Raw genomic sequence first — 9,692 nt, 5'->3', positions numbered from 1 at the left:
AAATTAAAACTTAGACATTCGCCACAGTGAATTGACAACTCACTACAACAATGATTCTAAAAATTAATTGTTGATTTCCTTTATGTTGCCCATAGTCTCTGTGGATACGATAACTCAATACTTACTGTTTCTTTCTACAACTAAACTAGGTTCACTTGTCTATTATGTCTAAAGCACAACAAGAAATTGGCACCGCTCAACCTCAAAAGAGACTTAATCCTACTATGAAGGAAGTGGTGAGGAAAAAAAGGGTTGAAGCTTCTTGAAGCCAGTAAGGTATACCCCATACCCGATAGTTCATGGGTTAGTCCCTTGCAACTGGTATCAAAAAAGGGTTAAAGCTTCTTGAAGTCGGTAAGATATGCCCCATATCCAATAGTGCATGGGTTAGTCCCTTGCGAGTGGTATCAAAGAAATGGGGTACAAAGATTATCAATAATGAAAAGAATGAGTTGATTCCCACAATAACTATGACGGGATGAAGAATGTGCATTGATTATCGTAAGCTAATTAAAGCTACACAAAAATATCATTTTTCTCTTCCTTTCATGGATAAAATGTTGGAACGCCTTATGGGATAAGCTTATTATAGTTTCCTTGATGGTTATTCCCGATACAACCAAATAGTTGTCTACCCCAAAGACCAAGAGAAGATAGCTTTCACTTGTCCTTAGTTAGCATGACATGTTTTTATTTTTTTTTCTCATATTTGATACCAGAGGGAGAAAGTAATTTTAGGATCTCGTACATTAATTATGATCTTGATCTGTGTCAAAACACTAAAATAGTGAATTTAATTATGTCAAGAGGAACCACCTCGGTGGGAAGTTGGCAACACTAACTGATTTCAGATAAATAACACATCAGAAATTAAAATAAATAACAGATGTAAGCCAGTTTGTTCTCACTAACTCAATTATATCATCTTGATAAAAAAAAGAGAAGTATATAATTACTATTCAATAGTCAAAATTATAGAGATTCAAACCGGATTTTAGCTTTCAAAATGGTGGCAAGAGCTCCCAAAAGCAAGCAATAAACAAGATGCCTTCAACTTATGCTAGACTAATACGAGTTTGCACTCTGGATAGAGAAATTGGAGAGATCAGCAGTAATTAAGATACAAAATGAGGTGCACTAAGATACAAAATATGTGTGAACCAGTGACTGTGTAACTCAACAAAACTTATTTCAAGAAATTGTAGAGAGGGAATTAGCTGACAGAAACTGTGGAGTGTGGGGGTTGATGTTTGTGTTCCTAAAATGCTGAAAGTGCAAAAAGACCAAAACCCAATCTCTTTATGCACTTTAAGTCCTGTCCTATCTAATCCCTAATCTTTCTTCCTAAACACCAAGCTCTATTTATGCTAATAAAATATTCCTAATCGTAATTAAATAAGGAAACAAAGAATGAAATATTGAGGGAAAGAGAAGGGGGCGATAAACATTCATTTTACCCTGTTTTGTTGGAAGTGACATTCATAGGGCCATTAGGATGCGTAAAATTCCCAACAAGTAGTATGACATGCTCGGTGGAGTACTTAAGTGACTTAGTTCTCTCCCCTTAACAACTACCTTTTAAGGGACATATGGTATCAAAGCTAACTATAGAGGGGTTGACTAGAAAGGATGAATAAAATATTGTAGAGTGTCACACCCCGAGACATTGGCTCTTAGGGAACCATTTCACATATTTTGCTCTTATCTTTCATGTTTCACTTTTTGTATTATTTCAATCAAAATGTTAACGACGTTCTTTTTGGTATTCTCTTTTCAACATTCTTTTTGCGATTAACTAATTTTTTTAAAAAAATTATCAATTTTGGTGGATTTCATATCTAAATTAGGAGAGAAAATCATTAAAAGATAAGTGAGATTCATCAAAATTAATGATTTTTAACAACTTTCAGTCAATCATAGAGTATTGAAAATAGAGTGTCAAATAAAGTGTCCCTAGTCATCCAACGAATTGCTTTTAGATAACATGTCAAATTCTCAAATTTAGTATATTTTTATCTATAGACATTAAATAGGCTTTGTAAAAAAATTTACTCCAACTAAGCGTCTAACGAGGCGGACAATGGCTAAACATTAAGTCTTTCTCTACATTCCATCACCCAACTGTTTCATTCTCCTTCATCGAAATGACTCCCCATGCACATTTTCTAAGCAATATGTTTCATTATACATGGACACAACATGTAAAGTTAAGAATAAAGTGATTGTCGTACTTGATCAGTCCCTGATATACTTCTCTTTGTTAACTTTCCTTTCCTTCAACCTCTCTCCATAATGCACATTTCTAGAAAACATGATTCATTAAAGACACAACCAAGGTGACTCAACATTTTCAATATAGTGTACTAGTAACTTGAAATGCTTAAGAAATGTTGTCAACAAAAGAAATTTATTTACAAGATTTTAGCAAAAAAAAAAATTACTCTCTTATAAGCTTGTTCATTGGTTTGTACCATGGCTACCATTGAAATGGAGCAAATAAAATTTTCTTCCCCAAGGCAGGGAAGGACTTTGTGAATGTTCTATTTAGCTTCTTAACATTTCCTTTTGGAAACATTGCTATACAAATGGAAAAGCAGTCAATTGAAGTTTGATCACTGAGCTCACTTTATTGAAGTGTGGCAAATATTGACAAAGTTTGTCTGTCCAAAGAAATGCTACTGCAACTCAAGAACTCATCAAAAGCTTATATGAATAATCTGAAGGTGAACATTGATGACATTTTGCTCACAGACTATTTTGTATGTAATGACTTGCTCAAGTGTCGACACAAAAGCCAGGTCTTATGAAGAACCTCCAGAAATGGAAGATGCAGATGTGGAAATGTGTTGGCTAAACCAATTTCTCCTAAGAGTGAAAGTTGTAATGTCTATGATGGTGATGGTTTTGTTAAGAGTAATGTCAGTTTTATTATCACAGATGATTTGAATGTCGTGTCAGACTCTTTGGATACTATTTTCTATCTTCTCAACAATTATAGAATAGAAGATGTGTCTTTAATGAATAAAATGACTTTTATCTTCTCATTTACAATTCTACAAGTAGTATAGAACATTTGTAACATCATCTCCTAAATACACATAAATAATTCTAATTTCTATAAGCCACTACTCCCCTCACTCACACACACAGATCCATCACATATAGGACCAGTACATTGCATTTCATAAAAGTAAAAGATTCAAATAATGGCATATAGAAAAGGAAACAAAATACTATTACTAGGGACACATAATATATACTCTTCTATGTCATGATCTTGATGCAAAAACATTGGCATCAAGAACCATGCACCCCAAGGAAAGTGTCTTCTCTCTCTTTGCAGCTGCAAGGACTGATTTTATCCAATTTCTGGTGTAATCTTTTTGCTGCAGTTACATTTGTCTATGGGCATATGATTCCATTTCACAAAAGTATATTTATGCAGCATATACACATATTATTCCATTTTAATTATATTATAAATATTACATGTATAGTTATGAGGCTTTGCTTTTTTTTGGCATATACAATCTAAGGAACAACCAAGCAAGTTCCAGTTTGGGGAGTGTGCAGGCACAACAACTTTTCAGTTAGTTGCAAACTTTGACATTTGATATCAATTATGAGTGAGGCTATTAGTTCTAATGTTCACTAATTTTTAATTAATTCTTAATTTTCATATGGAATGTTATAATAAACAAATTATTCTTTTTTTCTAAATAAAAGAAAGCATATATAATTTGTTTGTTTTATTCAGTTGTGTTCCTAGACTAGCTTTTAGGAATCAACGACCATACCTTGAGCTCCAACAATTGGAACTTCTCAGACTAGCATCCACAAAAATGCAAACACAATTTTTTCAGGTAATTTATTCTTCTAAAGAAATAAAATTCCCTTCAAAGTTCAAATGCTATATATTTAAATATTTTTAAGGTTATGATGGTACTAAGTTTAGTTTCATTTTTATTTAATTTTAAGGAGGCAATGATTAAGGTTCGTTTGTTGTAAAAAACATCAAAATAATTTGTTTTTTTTTTCCTAATAAGCTTCATGATAAATCAGGAATCTTATATGACTGTTGTTTTCATGGGGTGTAACAAAGGGGAAATTTAGCTTGGTTTCTTAAATATGTCTGAAGTAAGCAACTACATACATTCTACCATATATTTAACATATTTAATGACAATTTCATAAACTAAAAGATGAATCAATATTGTATTTTGAATATTCATTTCCCTATTTTTTTTACCAGGTTGACATTCAAACAACACTTAGGAGTTTGTTTCCTAAAGATTTTTCACTAGAGTACCGCCCTAACAAATTGATCAAAACCCTCCAACATCATCTTCACCTTCTTTGAGATCAATCTCCACAAGAAGCCCAGAATACTCATACTTTCTAATCATTGTCTATATATCCTACCAACTAGAAATTAATCTTACTCTTTAACTAGGTTATCAAGTCAAACAAAATGGAATAAATAATCCGATCACAGTTTCACAATCCAGAGCTAGAAACTTGGTTATCAAGTCAAACAAACTCTCCCAAAAATTATGAACAATTAACTTTCCCCTCAGCTAGTATTAGTATCTTTACTTAAAAACATCAATACTATTGCTCAGCTACACCTAGCTACCAACCATTAAAGTAAAGCAAATCAAAGTTGAGTACTAACCAGGCAATAGAGGGAAGCATTGTTGCAATGGGATGAGAGAGGCCAAATGAAACGAATATGGCTATTGTAGGTCATGCCAGAGTGAAGGACACGAGAGTGAAGGGTTCGTGTGTAGAGAGTCAAAATATTATAGTATATTTGTAAAGTTAATGACAATTTTCATGAAATCGTGATTGTTAGCGTAAAATCAAATATGGTTTTGCAAAAACCGTTGTGGTAAGCTTCAAATAAAAAATGGTTTCATAAAAATTGTCATTAACACCCTCTATGAACACCATCTTTAAAAACTTGGACTTCATTTCAAAAATGCCACCAATTTTTTCTACATCAATTTTTCAAAAACTGGCATAGATATAATGATGTAAAAACATATTTGTTTAGCAGTGACGTAGTCCATTCATGCTTAGGTAGTCTATGTAATTTATTCTAACTTAATTTATGCTAGCAAACAAGATACGCTAGTAGAAAGAATGGATCTAACATCGTTATGTTAACATCGATTTTTTAGAAAACCGATGTTAACAAAAACACGGTGGCATATTCGTAAGTAATGCGAGTTTGTTAATGTCGTTTTTTGGAAAAACTGATGTTAGCATGAGTTTGTTAACATCGGTTTTTTCAAAAACCGACATTAATAAACTCATGCTGACATCGTTTTTTTTTAAACCGATGTTGTGTTAGTTAAATTAAATTTGTCTTTTCCTCTTCTCGTGCTCATTTTGAACCATCTCTTACTCTCACTCATCTTTGGCGCTCTAGTTCTCACTTGCTCACTCACCTCTCGCGCTATCCTTCTCACTCTCACTCTCATGCACTCTCTACAATGGCACGACCACACCGTTCTTGTTCTCACTCTCGTGGTCTCGTTTTTGCAATCTCTCTCGCACTGCTGTTCTCTGACTCCCGCACTCTCACTCATTCAAGAAAGGTTAGTCTTCTATAAATGCTTATTTCTGTATTTGGTTTTGATGGTGATGGTAAGCGAGAAGCTAGGGCTCGTTCTTGGTTTTGATGGTGATGGCAATGCTTGCTTCCGTTTTTATGTGTGTATTGCTTCTTATTAATGTGTGTATTACTAACATGAAAATGCTTGTTTCTGTGTATGTTTCTAACAACATGTGTTATTTTATGGATATATAAATACAGATATTGGGACATTGTGCGTATTACTAACATGAAAATGCTTGTTAATGAGACTTTGTGCTAGTGTGAGAATTATGTCACAGCCTTAGGCCCCCAAAATAGGAATGTCATTGTTGGTTTTCAAAACAGGAATATTATTCTGCCACAGACTCTGTGCTGGTGTGAAAATTCTTGGTTTTGCAAATTTATTGGTATCGTATTGTTATGTCAAATGTATCACGCATATTATATTAGTTGCATGGAATAAGCTCCTATAGAAGCATGGTGCATAGTCAGTTTATGAATGGATCACTTAGTGGATTTAGTTGGTTTGACAAAATCTACTTAATGTCATGTTTATATTGTAAATGGAGTTTAGAAATGATGGATGAAGATCAACAGAACTGGAAGGAAATAGCTAACATAATGATGAAGATTAACAAAAAAGCAGAGGAAATGTTCAACATTGTTCATGTTATGGATCAGGATGTGCCGAGTACCATGTACTCATTTATGAAAGCTACAAGATTCACCCATCTGAACATGGAAGGGACTACGAAGTGTGAGATAGTTTATAATTATTATACGAAGACTGCAAAAATTGGAAATGAATGGAGGAATTTTGCACAATCACGAAATTTTCTTACTGGAACTCAAATTATCCCAGATGCAACTTTTTACTTTCACTACTAAAAAAACTGTATTTTATGACTGTAAAATGACAACGGTTTCCAAGAACCATCTTAGATTCGATTGCGGTGGCAATTTTGCAATATGGATAACTTTAACGATGACGGTTTTACAAAAACTGTCTGAAAAAGTTGCGTTCAAAGATTGGTTTTTTGTAAAACTGTCGTCTCTCTTTCCTCCTTTTCTATACTAAAAATTAATTCAATTTAACATTGTTGAACTTTGTCTCTTTGTTTCGTTCTGTTTACTTTCCCGAGAGAAAATTGAAATAGCCTCGGGACTCACCATTCGATTCAAATCCCATCTCCTCTGCACCGCCTCCCTATTCCCTTCCTCCCTTCATCACCACCCTCTCATCTCCTCGCCGTCGCACTTCTCCCTCCACCGCCTCCTCTCCACGACGAGCCGCACCTTGCTGCACTCGAACAAATCTGTCGACACCGGCGCACGCGTGCTAGCTCTAGACAAGGCGCCTCTAGACCTACGCGCTCAGCTTCGGCGGCCTCACCGGCTTTGTTGTCATTGTTCTCAACAAATTCCAAGACCAGGTCATGTTCTACGTCACCCCAACCGAAGCCCTAAAAAACTACGCAAACAATCCAACAAAAGTACGGTTCCGATTAGGAGATCTTGTCCTGGAAGGCAACATGGTGTATCCGGTGTCGTTACCAGAAGTGGAGTTTGTTATCACCAATCTCATCTCTGACATCATGGTATGGTACGAGGGATCGTTGCTGGATTTTTTCAAGGAATGGCACTCTGTTATGTGGAAGGGCTCGTAAAACTGTTGACGGAGGAGATCAAGAAGGAGGTGTTGGCGAAGAATGTTTCCAAGAAGGCGAGGAAGATAGAGTGCTATTTTTTGGCCACAAAGGTTCTCGCCAAGCATGATGAGAAGTATATGCCAAAGGAAGTTGTTGCTTCTATTTAGAAGAATAATAAGATTATTGAGGATGTTGCAACTACCACTGCCACCACCACCGCCATCGTGGCGATGGAGGGACCAAAGACACCATAGATCGATGGTTGTGGCCATGGTATTAATCAATTTTTGAAATTACTTTCAGATGACAGTGTTATGATTTTTTGAGGGATGTTGATTATTTAACTATATAGAATGAAATTTTTTTAAAGAAATAATTAGGATGAGCATGGGTAAAGTTAAGGGTTATAATGGAGAGACAAATTTTGATTATTTTTTTAAACAGAGGTAATAATTGTTTCAAGCTTAATGTTGAGTCTGTGTTTTGTTTAGGATTGCGAGTGAGCAAAAAATATTTGCAAAATGAATACCAAAGCCTCAAATAAGGTATTGGGTCATGGCTCTTTTGGATTCACATTTTTTTATTATTGTTGTATATATTTGTTTCATTGTCCCAAAGGCTCTACTTAAATTTTGTTTAGATTCAAGCTACCATGTCAAGGAAAAGGAACAACAAAGAGGAGAGAGAGTCGTGTGAGGAGAAAAAAGAAATTTGTGATGAACTGAATATAGTATGGATTTTCCAAACATTATAATTTTTTTAGCTTTAAATGATGATGGTGAGAATAACGTGGAATACCCATAAATTATTTTTTGTGTTGTTTATCTGCGTCATTTGGAAAATCTGATTATGGGTTGCATTTGTGTAGTTTATCTGTCTGATTAGTCTCTACTTTATATATTTCATCATTATTATTGTTTGGATCAGATATGACATATTTACCTCACTCACATCACTTTCAGGTTTTGTACTTTTTTATTTTATTTTTTGAGAGACACTAATTATAGGAGAGGGTTTTAGATTCTGGTTTCGCTCAAATTGTAGGTATTAGTCAATCTTATCTGTGCAACAAGACTAGTAAAGGTTAGTTTGGTAGGTGAAGTCTCTAAGGGAAAATAAAGAGGGGAAATTTTTAGGTTGAGTTTTTTCTTATGACTTAATTAACATAACATGCAAGGTTAATCATTTTAGGTTTACAAAAGTTGCCTGTTTCATTGACTTCGTACTTGAAGAGTTTTCAAAGTACAGTTTTAGATTCAAACTGTTATGTCGGCTACGCTTTTTTTGAATGGAATAGTTGATATTAGTCTCTTGCAATGTAGCAAAGGACGGGGGAAGAAACAACCTCTATGGCAAGTGTTTTCTTTGAAGGAATTGCAGTCTGCGACAAATAATTTCAACTATGATAACAAGCTCGGTGAAGGGGGATTCGGTAGTGTGTATTGGGGCCAGTTCTCAGACTATACTTTGCTTTTTTATTCTTTGTTCATCTTACTAGATCAGCTTCGATTTATGAGTATTCTTGATCATTCTAGGTTTGATTACTATTGTTGTGTTCTTTGTAATAGTTAATATTGTTAATTTAACACAAGTGTGTCTCCAAATATTGTAGCTAGTTGATATCTTAGTGTCGTATTGAGATCTACTTTCTTTAACAGATTGAAACATCTAAAAAAAACTTATGGAATCTTAAATGACTCTAGTTGTGATGGCTTTATCATGTAACACTGATAAGGACCAGATTATGAGAGATTAGTGTGGAAGATTTTTTTTTTCAATCAAATTAGGTATAGAAAGGAAAAATAACCTACATTCGATATCTCCTCTAGCTTTGTTTTTTTCAATTGCAACAATCCTTCAATGCAAGTACAAAAGACTTGTAATGATTAGTGACTAGACACAAAACAACTTCATTTGTGTTGATCTGTGTACATATGCATATTGCACTGAAAAGATTGAAAGACGGGAGCAACAAAGCAAACATGGAATTTGCTGTTGAATTGAGATATTGGCTAGAGTATGACACAAGATCAACATAACACTCAGCAGAATCCCTTCATGATTGGAACCGGCGGATGAATATCGCAATTGGGTTCGCTGAGGGAATTGTGTGAGTAGAAAAAATTTCTTTTCTTATACTCTTCTGCCTCTATCATTACATTAATACTAAAATTTAATTGTAGCTTCTGCCTCTTACAGCTTGCTCTTTCTGCAGAAACCACTATTAGAACATCTTTAACAAGCCAACTCACAAGGTTAGTATCAGTTGCGCGTTTGCTATATAAAAATAAGAGTAGTCATGCTGGTCTTCCTAATTTGGTTACTTATGTGGTAAAACAATTTTTTTATGTAATTGTATTATAGAAATCCAAGAAATTAGAAGTGCGAAGGGATTCTATTTTTTTCAAGATATAAATGGGCTTCTCTTCAAGGTTAGCCAT

General features: G+C 34.4%; 1 pseudogene; it reads left to right on the top strand.

The window, feature by feature from the left end:
- Positions 1–5,498: 5,498 nt before the first annotated feature.
- Positions 5,499–7,505, top strand: LOC114391540 (annotated as a pseudogene).
- The last annotated feature ends 2,187 nt before the right edge of the window (positions 7,506–9,692 follow it).

This window comes from Glycine soja, chromosome 17 (genome assembly GCF_004193775.1).
Source record: "Glycine soja cultivar W05 chromosome 17, ASM419377v2, whole genome shotgun sequence".
NCBI lineage: Eukaryota > Viridiplantae > Streptophyta > Magnoliopsida > Fabales > Fabaceae > Glycine > Glycine soja.
Note: the sequence above shows the minus strand (reverse complement) of the source record. Positions and strands in the feature narration are given on the sequence as shown.